This window comes from Globicephala melas, chromosome 17 (genome assembly GCF_963455315.2).
Source record: "Globicephala melas chromosome 17, mGloMel1.2, whole genome shotgun sequence".
NCBI classification, from domain to species: Eukaryota; Metazoa; Chordata; class Mammalia; order Artiodactyla; family Delphinidae; genus Globicephala; species Globicephala melas.
In genome coordinates, this window is record NC_083330.1 from 79,837,477 (window position 1) to 79,850,699 (window position 13,223).

Here is a 13,223-nt window from a genome sequence, read left to right on the forward strand (position 1 = left end):
CCACTAGCAATTCACGAAGTTTCCAGATTCTCTACATTCTTGTCAATACTTGTTATTTTTCCATTATTTTGTTCATAGTCATCCTAATGGGTGTGAAGTGGTAACTCACTGTGGTTTCGTTTTGCATTTCCATGATGACTAATGATATTGAGCATCTTTTCATGTGCTTTTTTTTTTTTTTTTAAATGGCTTTACAATCTGGCTTCAACCTTTTTTTTTTAAATTTATTTATTTATGTTTGGCTGTGTTGGGTCTTCGTTTCTGTGCGAGGGCTTTCTCTAGTTGCGGCAAGCGGGGGCCACTCTTCATTGCGGTGCGTGGGCCTCTCACTGCTGTGGCCTCTCTTGTTGCAGAGCACAGGCTCCGGACGTGCAAGCTCAGCGGCCATGGCTCACGGGCCCAGTTGCTCCGCGGCATGTGGGATCCTCCCAGACCAGGGCTTGAACCCATGTCCCCTGCATCAGCAGGTGGACTCTCAACCACTGCGCCACCAGGGAAGCCCTCATTTGCTTTTTGACCATTTATTTCTGTGCCTTCTTTGGAGAAATGTCTATTCAAATCCCTTGTCCATTTTTGAATTGGGCTGTTTGTTTTTGTTGTTGAGGTGTAGGAGTTCATGTATTTTGCATAGTAATCCTTTATCAGATATACTACTTGCAAATATTTTCTCATTCAGTGAGTTGTCTGTCTACTCTCTTGATAGTGTCCTTTGATGCGAGAAGGTTTTAATTTTTATGATGTTCAGTTTATCTATTTTTTCTCTTGTTGCCTGTGCTCAGGGTGTCATATCCAGGAACTCATTGCTAAATCCAAGATTATGAAGATTTGCCCCTACATTTTCTAAGGGATTTTATATTTTTAGGTATTATGTTTTAGTCTTTGATCTGTTTTGAGCTAATTTTTATATATGGTATAAGATAAGGGTCCAACTTTAAACTTTTCTGCGTGTGGTTATCCAGTTTTCCCTGTAACATTTTTGGAAGTCTTTTTTTTTTCCCCCCCACTGAATGTGTTAGCTTAAGCTGCCATAACAAAATACCACAGACCAGGTGGCTTAAAAACCAGAAATTTATTTCTCACATTTCTGGAGACTAAGAAGTCCAAGATTGGGCTTCCCTGGTGGTGCAGTGATGAATAATCTGCCTGCCAATACAGAGGACATGGGTTCGAGCCCTGGTCTGGGAAGATCCCACAGGCCACGGAGCAACTAAGCCCCTGCGCCACAACTAGTCAGCCTGTGCTCTAGAGCCTGCATGCCACAACTACTGAAGCCTGTGTGCCTAGAGCCTATGCTCCTCAACAAGAGAAACCACTGCAATGAGAAGCCTGCGCACCTCAACGAAGAGTAGCCCCTGCTCGCCACAGCTAAAAGAAAACCCTCGTGCAGCAACAAAGACCCAACACAGCCAAAAATAAATAAATTAAAAAAAAACAAACCAAGTCCAAGATCAAGGTGTTGGCTGATTCAACTCCTGGTGAGGATTCCTTTCCAGGCTTACAGTACAGCCACCCCATTGTGTCCTCACTTGGTGGAGAAAGATCTCAGGTGTCACTTCCCTCTTCTTATCAGGGCACCAGTCCTATGGCATTAGGGCTCCACCCTATGACCTCATTTAACCTTTATCACCACAGGCCTTACCTCCAAATACAGTCACATTGGGGGTTAGAGCTTCAGCTTATGAATTTTGAGGGGACACAAACATTCAGTTCATAACAAATGGTCTTTGGCATCCTTGTCAAAAATCGATTGTACATGCAAGGGTTTATTTCTAGGCTCTATTCTCTTCCATTGGTTATATGTCCTTATGCCAGCATCACACTGTTTTGATTAGTGTAGCTTTGTAGTAAGTTTTGAAATCAGGAAGTGTATGTCCTCTAACTTATTAATTAATTAATTTGGCTGCACTGGGTGTTAGTTGTGGCATGTGGGATCTTTAGTTGGGCATGAGAATGCTTAGTTGTGGCATGTGGGATTGTGTTCCCTGACCAGGGATTGAAGCAGGGTCCTGTGCATTGGGAACACAGAGTCTTAAGTCCCTGGACCACTAGGGAAGTCCCTACCTGTTCTTTTTTAAGGTGGTTTTGGCTGTCCCTTGAGATTCCATATGAATTTTAGGATGGGTGTTTCTCTTTCTGCAAAAAAATGTCATTGGGATTTTGATAGGGATGGTAGTGAATCTGTAGATCGCGTTGGGTAGTATTCTGCCTCAGTTGGCATGATTAAGTGGGGTTTTTTCCTCATTTTATTAACGTGATGTATTACAATGGTTGATATTCATATGTTGACCCTCCTTGCATTTTGGGAATAAATCCTGCTTGGTCATCATGCATAATCCTTTTTAAATGGGGATTAAAAAAATTAATTAATTTGGCTGCGCCAGGTCTTAGTTGTGGCATGCAGGATCTTTGTGGCGGCATGCGCGATCTTCAGTTGTGGCGTGCGAACTCTTTTAGTTTTTATAAATTTTATTTATTTAGTTTTGGCTGCGTTGTGTCTTTGTTGCTGCGTGCGGGCATTCTGTTGTTGCTGCGAGCAGGGGCTACTCTTCCTTGCGGTGCGCAGACTTCTCATTGCGGTGGCTTCTCTTGTTGCGGAGCACGGGCTCTAGGCACGTGGACTTCAGTAGTTGTGGCACGTGGGCTCAGTCGTTGTGGCTCACGGGCTCTAGCGTGCAGGCTCAGTAGTTGTGGCGCACGGGCTTAGTTGCTCCACGGCATGTGGGATCTTCCCGGACCAGGGCTCGAACCTGTGTACCCTGCATTGGCAGGTGGATTCTTAACCACTGTGCCACCAGGGAAGTCCTTAGTTGATTTTTTTTTTTTTTGTAGTGTACCATTTTAATTCCCTTCTTTACTTTTCTGTATATTTTTTAGCTATTTTCTTAGTCTTTACTTTGGGGATTACATTAAAAGCTGATAACAACTTAGTTGGAATAATACTGACTTAGTTTAGTAGTGTAAACACACTCTACATCTCTGTCCCCCCTTTATGTTGTTATTGTCACAGGTCACATCTTTGTATGACACACTACGATTATTGTCATGCATTTGTCTATTAAATCATGTAGGAAAAGGAGACGTTACAAGCTGTAACAAAAGTATAGTAATACTAGCTTTTTATATTTACCTATGCAGTTCCTTTTACTAGTGTTCTTTATTTTTTCTTGTGGCATTGAGTTACTATCTAATACCCTTTTATTTCACTGTACATGAGGAGCCATTCTTCGGTTGCTGCTTTCAGAATTGTCTCCGTCTTTGGGTTTTGACAACTTGACTCTAATTTGTTTCACTGTGGACCTCTGTTTATCCTGTTTGGCATTGGACGTGCATATTCACATCTCAGATTTCAGAAGTTCCTGTCCATTATTTCTTCAGATATCTTTTCTGCCCCTTTCTCTTCTTTCTAGGAGTCCTGTAATGTGTATGTTGGTACATTTGATAGTGTTTCATAGGTTTCTTGGATCTGTTCATTTTTCTTCATTTTTTTCTTTCTGCTCCTTATACTGGGTAATTCTAATTGTCATTTTTTTTTTCTTCACATCTTTATTGGAGTATAAATGCTTTACAGTGTTCTGTTAGTTTCTGCGGTATAACAAAGTGAATCAGCTATATGCATACATATATCCCCATATCCCCTCCCTCTTGAGTCTCCCTCCCACCCTCCCTATCCCACCCCTCTAGGTCATCACAAGTTGATCTCCTTGTGCTATGCAGCAGCTTCCCACTAGCCGTTCATTTTACATTTGGTAGTGTATATATGTCAGTGCTACTCTCTCACTTCATCCCAGCTTCCTCTTTCCCACCGTGCCCTCAAGTCCATTCTCTACATCTGTGTCTTTATTCCTGCGCTGCTACTAGGCTCATCAGTACTGGTTTTTAAAATTCCATATATATGCATTAGCATACGGTATTTGTTTTCCTCTTTCTGACTTACTTCACTCTGTATGGCAGATTCTAAGTCCATCCACCTCACTACAAATAACTAAATTTCGTTCCTTTTTATGGCTGAGTAATATTCCATTGTATATATGTGCCACATCTTCTTTATCCATTCATCTGTTTTTTTGTTTTTGTTTTAATTTTTATTTTATTTATTTATTTTTGGCTGCATTGGGTTTTCATTGTGGTGTGCGGGTTTCTCATTGCGGTGGCTTCTCGTTGCAGAGCATGGGCTCTAGAGTGCAGGCTCAGTAGTTGTGGCACATGGGGTCAGTAGTTGTGGCTCATCAGCTCTAGAGCGCAGGCTCAGTAGTTGTGGCGCGCGGGCTTAGTTGCTCCGCGGCATGTGGGATCTTCCCGGACTAGGGCTCAAACCCGTGTCCCCTGCATTGGCAGGTGGATTCTTAACCACTGCACCACCAGGGAAGCCTATGGCAGGTGGATTCTTAGCCACTGCCCCACCAGGGAAGTCCTCCCATAGGTTTTGGATTGTCGTGTTTTTGTTGTCACTTGTTTCTAGGCATTTTTAAATTTCTTCTTTGATTGTGATACCTTGGTTATTTAACAGTACACTGTTTAGCCTCCATGTATTTGTGTTTTTTACGGTTTTTTTTCCTGTAATTGATTTCTAATCTCATAGTGTTGTGGTGGGTAAAGATGCTTGATATAATTTCAATTTTCAGAAATTTTCCAGGACTTGATTTGTGACCCAAGATGTGACCTCTTCTGGAGAACATTCTGTGTGCACTTGAGAAGAAGTATATTCTACCACTTTCGGGTGGAATGTCCTAAAAATATCGATTAAGTCTGTCTGGTTGTTTGTGTCATTTAAAGCTTATGTTTTCCTTATTTATTTTCTGTGTGGATGATCTGTCTATTGGTGTAAGTGGGGTGTTAGAGTCCCCCACTATTATTGTGTTACTGTCGATTTTTCCTTTCATGGCTGCTAGCATTTGCCTTATGTATTGAGGTGCTCCTATGTTGGGGGCATACATTTTAAAAATTTTTTGTTTATTTATTTTTGGCTGCATTGCATAAATACAATTGTTATGTTTTCATTTTGAATTGATCCCTTGATCATTATGTAGTGTCCTTCCTTATCTCTTGTAACAGTCTTTATTTTAAAGTCTATTTTATCTGATATGAGTATTGCTACTCCAGCTTTCTTGTGATTTCCATTTGCATAGAGTATCTTTTTCCATCCCCTCACTTTCAGTCTGTATGTTTCCCTAGGTCTGAAGTGGGTCTCTTGTAGACAGCATATATACAGATCTTGTTTTTGTATCTATTCAGCCAGTCTGTGTCTTTTGGTTGGAGCATTTACTCAGTTTACATTCAAGGTGGTTATTGATCTGTGTGTTCCTATTACCATTTTCTTAATTGATTTGGGTTTGTTTTTGTGGGTCTTTTTCTTCTCCTGTGTTTCCTGCTTAGAGAAGTTCCTTTAGCATTTGTTGTAAAGCTAGTTTGGTCGTGCTGAACTCTCATAGCTTTTGCTTGTCTGTAAAGCTTTTGATTTCTCTGTCGAATCTTAATGAAGTCCTTGCTGGGTAGAGTAATGTTGGTTGTAGGTTTTTCCCTCTCATCATTTTAAATAGGTCCTGCCATTCCCTTCTGGCTTGCAGTTTCTCTGAAAGATCAGCTGTTAACCTTATGGGGATTCCCTTGTATGTTATTTGTTGCTTTTCCCTTGCTGCTTTTAATATTTTTTCTTTGTATTTATTTATTTATTTATTTTATTATTTTTTTGCAGCACACGGGCCTCTCACCGTTGCGGCCTCTCCCGTTGCGGAGCACAGGCTCCGGATGCGCAGGCTCAGCGGCCATGGCTCATGGGCCCAGCCTCTCCGTGGCATGTGGGATCCTCCCGGACCGGGGCATGAACCCATGTCCCCTGCATCGGCAGGCGAACTCCCAACCACTGCGCCACCAGGGAAGCCCCTGTATTTAATTTTTGATAGTTTGATTAATATGCGTCTCGGCGTGTGTCTCTTCGGGTTTATCCTGTATGGGACTCTCTGTACTTCCTGGACTTGATTGACTATTTCCTTTCCCATATTAGGGAAGTTTTAAACTATAATCTCTTCAAAGATTTTCTCAGACCCTTTCTTTTTCTTCTCTTCTTCTGGGACCCCTATAGTTAAAATGTTGTTGAGTTTAATGTTGTCCCTGGGGTCTCTGAGATGTCTTCAATTGTTTTCATTCTTTTTTTCTTCATTTTGCTCCCCGGCAGTTATTTCCACCATTTTATCTTTCAGCTCACTTATCCAGTCTTCTGCCTTAGTTATTCTCCTATTGATTCCTTCTGGAGTATTTTTTTAAATATATATATATATTTTTTTGTTCGTTTGTTTGTTTTGTTTTGTTTGTGGTACGCGGGCCTCTCACTGTTGTGGCCTCTCCTGTTGTGGAGCACAGGCTCCGGACGCGCAGGCTCAGCGGCCATGGCTCACGGGCCCAGCCGCTCCGCGGCATGTGGGATCTTCCTGGACCGGGGCACGAACCCGTGTCCCCTGCATCGACAGGCGGACTATCAACCACTGCACCACCAGGGAAGCCCTTTAATATATTTTTTGTAATATATTTTTTTAATTTTATTTTTGGCTGTGTTGGGTTTTTGTTGCTGCACACGGGCTTTCTCTAGTTGCGGTGAGCAGGGGCTACCCTCGTTGCAGTGCGCGGTGCTTCTCACTGCAGTGGCTTTTCTCATGGAGCATGGGCTCTAGGCGCGCGGGGTTCAGTAGTTGCAGCACGCGGGCTCAGTAGTTGTGGCTCACGGGCTCTAGAGCACAGGCTCAGTAGTTGTGGCACACAGACTTAGTTGCTCCGCGGCATGTGGGATCTTCCCGGACCAGGGCTCAAACCCGTGTCCCATGCATTGGCAGCCAGATTCTCAACCACTGCACCACCAGGGAAGCCCCTTCTAGAGTATTTATAATTTCAGTAATTGTGTTGTTCATCACTGTTTGTTTGCTCTTTAGTTCTTATAGATCCTTGTTAAACGTTTCTTGTATGTTCTCCATTCTGTTCCCGTTATTTTGGATCATCTTTACTATCATTACTCTGAATTATTTTGCAGGTAGGTTGCCTATTTCGTTTTCATTTATTTGGCCTTGTAGGTTTTTACCTTTCTCCTTCGTCTGTAACATATTTTTTTTTGTTTGTTTGTTTTTTGAGGGATGGGGCTGTGTTCCTGTCTTACTGGTTGTTTGGCCTGAGGCATCCAGCCCTGGAGTTTGCAGGCAGTTGGGTAGAGCCGGGTCTTGGTACCGAGATGAAGACCTCCGGGAGGCCTCACTCTGATTGATATTCCCTGGGGTCTGAGGTACTCTGTTAGTCCAGCAGTTTGGACTCGGAGCTCCCACCACAGGAGCTTGGGCCCGACCTGGGCACCAAGATCCCGCAAGCTGCGTGGCACGGCAAAGAAAAAAAGAAAAGAAAAGAAAAAAAGGAGCAGTACAATAACAAAGAATAAGAAATAAAATAAAATTAGAAAGATAGAATTACGGAAAATAAAAATATAGTTGAGGGCTTCCCTGGTGGTGCAGTGGTTGAGAGTCCGCCTGCCAATGCAGGGGACACGGGTTTGCGCCCCGGTCTGGGAAGATCCCACATGCCACGGAGTGGCTGGGCCCGTGAGCCATGGCCGCTGAGCCTGCGCGTCCGCAGACTGTGCTCCACAATGGGAGAGGCCACAACAGTGAGAGGCCCGCGTACCGCAAAAAAAAAAAAAAAAATATATATATATATATATATATATATATACACACACACATATAGTTGAAACAACTGCAACAAGGTAGAACAACCACAACAGAAAAAAGAAAAAAAAAGCCAAAAACCAAAAAACCAGTTGTCTTATCTTCAAGTTCATTGATCTTCCCTCTGCTGCTCAGATCTGCTCTTGAACCCTCCAGTGAGTTTTTCATTTCGGTATTGTACATTTCAGTCCCACAGTTTCTGCTTGGTACATTCTGAGCATCATTCGATGCCGACTCTGTATTGTAAGTCCCCCACCCCTTGGGGTTGCTGCATCTTGCTTGTTGAGGGTTGGAGCCACCTGTGACTTTTCCTTCCTTTTTCAAAGTGTAGTCCCTGAAGTTTCTGTTTAACTTTCCATGGGTCAGCCAGTGACCTAACAAAGATTTCCTTAAATATCTAGTTCCCCAAAGGGGAAGAAACAAGGATCTTTTTAATTCCGCCTGGAAGCCACTTTTACCCATTTGAACCCAGTGTTTAAAACAATGACAGCCAACGGGCTTCCCTGGTGGCGCAGTGCTTGGGAGTCTGCCTGCCAACGCAGGGGACGCGGGTTCGAGCCCTGGTCCGGGAGGATCCCACATGCCACGGAGCGGCTGGGCCTGTGCGCCACAGCTGCTGAGCCTGCGCTCTGGAGCCTGTGAGCCACAACTGCTGAAGCCCATGCGCCTGGAGCCCGTGCTCCCCAACGAGAGAAGCCACTGCAATGAGAAACCCGTGCGCCGCAACAAAGAGTAGCCCCCACTCACCACAACTAGAGAAAGACAGTGTGCAGCAACGAAGACCCAGTGCAGCCAAAAATAAATAAATAAATTTATAAAAAACAAAACAAAAACAATGACAGCCAAACCTGTGCCAGCCCCGCAGTGGTCAAAAGCAGCAATCAACCGGCAGAACACAGTTCTCGTGCTTGGAGGATGGTGGCCTTATTGCCTGTCCTTCCTCCAGCAAAGCTGTGTCAGAAACGCAGGCCAGCATCCACATGGCTGTGTGCCACGGGCCAGGTGATGGGTGTGCTAGGTGCCGGCCAGCTGTGGATTCACTAGAATTTGCTGAAATTCCCTACCCTCTTCGTCAAGCTCTCTCCTGGATGCTGCAAGCGTCTGACTAGACTTGAGTCCCAGAATAGTTACTTTAGAGTTCCTGCCAGCTCAGTGGTCCTTTAGGTGGAGGGACAGAGTCCTGGAGCTTCCTACTCTGCCACCTTCCAGGACATCACTCCCTGATAACTGCCTTTGTAACAGTAACAAAATGTCTACCTAATTAACATTTTAGTTTTATAAAACTTATCATTTGGACATATATTATTCCACAGTGCCTACTTCAGGCCTTTAACTTTTTCTTTTAAATTGTGTCTTTAGCACACATTCCTAGGAACAGGATAAACGTTTTAAAGGACACTGATGTAAGTATGCAAATGCTTTCCAGAGTGGTTGTGCCCAATACATAATGTCACCAGCACTGAATCCCTGGAAAACTCTGCCTGCCTGCCTGTCAGGGTGCAAAGTTGAGCAGAGCACAGTCTGATTTCCACTCCACCTTCCCGCATGGACGTTGTGCTTTTAACCTCTGCTTGCAGATTAAACGGGCACGACCGTGGCCAGTGCTTCACTAACTGACTGATTACTCAGGAAACAGCATTTCTGTGTTTGGGTTTAAATGGGACCCTCCGCCCTGTCACTGCTTGTGGCCCAGATGATCTTTTGTTGGGTTGTCTAAGAACCCCTGCTCTGGGGGGGGGGGTCCCTTCCACTGGCGTGGATGTCCCCTGAGCCAGTGGCACCCGAGGGACTGTGGCCTACTTGAAGGGAGCCCCAAAGACCTGGGTTGGGGGGTAGGCTGGAGAGGCAGGGAGGGGCAGAGGGGCAGTGCAGTCTGAAGAAACATATTTAATGGTGAAGCGTACCTGGAAAAAGAAAGATACGCTGTCGTTTTCATCGTGCGGAACCAGAGGACACAGTCTGACAGGTTTTCCTGGCTGTTTGGTTTTGGCTTAATAGGGCTGGTCACACGAGCTGGTGACACATTTTCACAGGGGCCAAGCGTCCAGCCGGTCTTGGGATGGGGAGGGAGCACGGGCAGAGGGACCCACTGGTACTGGATGTTGGCACTGGGCCGTCTTGGGCGGCCGCCCCTGGGCACCTGGTCAGCTCACTCCTGTGCTGTGTCCTGTTGTCTCCTCAGCTCACGAGATCAGGAACCAATTTGTCAGCCTGCGTTTGCGGGTGACATCATCCCAGACCACAGGCTGCTTGTTAGATATTAATTGTTAACAGCTCTGGGCAGCTAGCAGTGAGTCAGATGAGCAGTTGGGGTCAGACAGACAGTGAGGACCCTGGCCTGTTAGGGGAGGCTCAAGCGTCCCCGAGTAAAGAGGTCATGGTAGCCACCCTGAAGGTCATGGGGAGGCCAGGTGAGGTCATGCTCACGCGTGCATGTTTGGTGCTCACGTACTAGGTTTTGTGCCTGGCCCTGTGCACACCCTTGGGGCAAAGATCCAGACAGGACATCACATCTGAGCCACAGGGCTGCTGGGAGCTGGACCTGGGCCCTCCCAGCCCTGTCCTTGGGTTGAGCCAGTCCATGGGTGCCCCCTGGGTGAATGGCCTCTCTGCTCTCCTGGAGTGGCTGGAGTGGCTGGAGGGGGCCGTGAGGCCTCTCATGCTTGCCTGGGGAATCGCCTGCCCCAACCTGTCCCAGTTTCCTACGTGGGTCTCGGGGTCCCCTGGGGTTGTAGAGTGTTCGGACGCCTCCTCGTGGGGGTGAGTGGCTCCCCTTAACCCCTGTGGTGGTTGCACCTGTCCAGAGTCCCGCAAACTCAGCACGAGGACCACACGGACTGAGGCCTGGGCTGGTCTTCCTGCAGTGACTTAATTCCACACTGACCCTGTGACAGAACCCCAGGCTCACAAAGGGAAGTGATTGGCCTGAGGTCACAGTAGTTGCAGGCAGGTCTGGGATCCAACCCACTCTTTTTTTTTCGGCTGCGTTGGGTCTTCATTGCTGTGTGCGGTCTTTCTCTAGTTGTGGAGAGTGGGGCTACTCTTCATAATGGTGCACGGGCTTCTCATTGTCGTGGCTTCTCTTGTGGAGCACGGGCTCTAGGCACGCGAGCTTCAGTAGTTGTGGCGCACGAGCTCAGTAGTTGTGGCGCACGAGCTCAGTAGTTGTGGCGCACAGGCTTAGTTGCTCCGTGGCATGTGGGATCTTCCTGGACCAGGGATAGAACCAGTGTCCCCTGCATTGGCAGGCGGATTCTTAACCAGTGCACCACCAGGGAAGTCCCTCCAACCCACTCTTAATCACCTTTGCAGAAAAGACTACCCTCACCTCAGGAGAGGGCTGGCCTCTGTCCTGGGCTCCTGGATGGTTGGAATGTCCTGCCTGAGAAGAGTTATCTTTGTTTACCTGCAGCCTTGGGCCATGCGAGGTGGTCTACACCAACAATGACCTATGGTGGAGTCCTTGGGCTGCACGGCATCAGCTCGACCTCTGGAGGGGCTGGAGCCTGAGGTTGGTCATGTAGGCAGCCAGCTGTCACCGGCCCCAGTAAGAGCTCTGGATGCCAAGGCTCAGGCGAGCTTCCCTGTTGCCATACCCGTGCACTGTGTCCCACACCAGTGTCAGGAAAGTAATGCTGCCTGTGACTCTGCAGGGAGAGGACAACGGAAGCTCCACTTCTGGAACTTTCCCTGGATTCTGCCCCATGCAGCCTCTTGGCTGATTTGAATCTGTGTCTTTTCCCTGTAACACACTGTAACCATGTTATATCAGCTTTCAAGGTGAGTTCTTTGTGTCCATGTAGCAAGTTATTGAACCTGAGAGTGATCTTGGGGAGCCTGAAACCTGTGAGTGGTGTCAGAGGTGAGGGCAGTCTTGGGGACCCTGAAATGCACACCATCTCACGGGCGCTTCTCAGCTCAGGAACTTTTACACATGAAACTAAAAGTGTTCCCCAAACTTATCCAGATGGGCCAGAGACGAGACCCCAGTGCTGTCCCCACCACCGCTCCTCTGACTTTCCTCTGCCCCCGGGCAAGTCCGACTCCTGGGCCTCCACCTCCAGCCTCTCTGTGCACGAGTGGACTTCAGTGCACTAAGCTTCCAGACCTGTGGTCCAGGAGCGCCGCTGCCCCTCAGGGAGCCTCTGGGCTGCCTGGCACCTGCCAGCCACGTCCTGGTGCGCAGTCATCTTCCTCCAGAGGAGACGGTCACGCTATTGTGTCCCCATACCCGACACAGGTGGACTGTATTGTCACCGGCAATGCATTTTCCTATCCCTTTACAGCTCTGCATATCACAGCATAGCCTTCACTGATCGACTGGCAGGGGAGGCACGGTTTTGTTTGGAATGGGCACCCATGAGCCTTTCTCAGGCTCTCCTGGTTGGATTGCCCACTCGTGTGCAACGGCCTCTGATGTGTAGGAGACCCTTAAGCCAAAGTCACTGATCTTCCTCCACGCGTAAATGTGGGTTCCAGGCATTGCTTTTTTATTGGAAAATGTCAGATTATACACAGTACACCAAATTCTAGGTGGTCTAAAATATTTTCCAAATAATAGAAAATTTGAAGAGAACTAAGCATCAGATTTTTGGTAACTGTAAGGAGAAATAATATAAAGAGAAAGATTTAAACACATAAAATATAAAGACTTCGAACTAAAAAGGAAAAAATCCAAAGTAAGTGTGAATGCTGCTGACAAGTCAGAGGTGGGAGATAATGGCTGAGAATGGTGTCACCAGAGTGAGGGGGACCCCAAAGGTCATTCCAACCTCTGATGGGACTTCCAAAAAGGGCAGACTGCCCTTAGGGCCCAGCAGGTCACGTGCTACTCCTCCTTCTTGGAAAGGCAAGTGGCAAAAATGCATGTTCCAGGCTCCTTCCCAGGGAGAGGGGCGCTACAGCTCGCCACCCAGGTCAGTGCAGCTGAGAGCAAGAATGACAGAGGAAGTGCGCTTCCTTTGGCAAGGTGGGAAAGCAAACTATACATTTTGCAATGATTTCCCCGAAAACCCTAACTTACTTGGAAGATTTAGCAATCAGAATGATTTGCACTGTGTAACTCAAGTTGTCCTGTGATGTTTCCAAAAAAAATCCCTGTACATTGAAACTACCTGACCTCTTATTTTCATCTTGACTACAACATGACCATTTCTTTTTTTTTTTCCAACAGAGCATTACCTTTTTCTTCCCTTTTTAAAAAAACAATATATATTTTTAATTGAAATATAGTTGATTAACAATGTGTTAATTTCTGCTGTGCAGCAGTGTGATTCAGTTGTACATATATATATATATATATGTATATATTCTTTTCTAAAATATTCTTTTCCATTATGGTTTATCATATGATATTGAATATAATTCTCTGTGCTATACAGTAGGTCCTTGTTTATCCATTAAACATTAACATTATATATAAAAGCTTCCATCTGCTAACCTCAACCTCCCACTTCATCCCTCCCCAACCCCCTCCCCCTTGGCAACCAATAGTCTGTTCTCTATGTCCAAGATTCTGTTTCA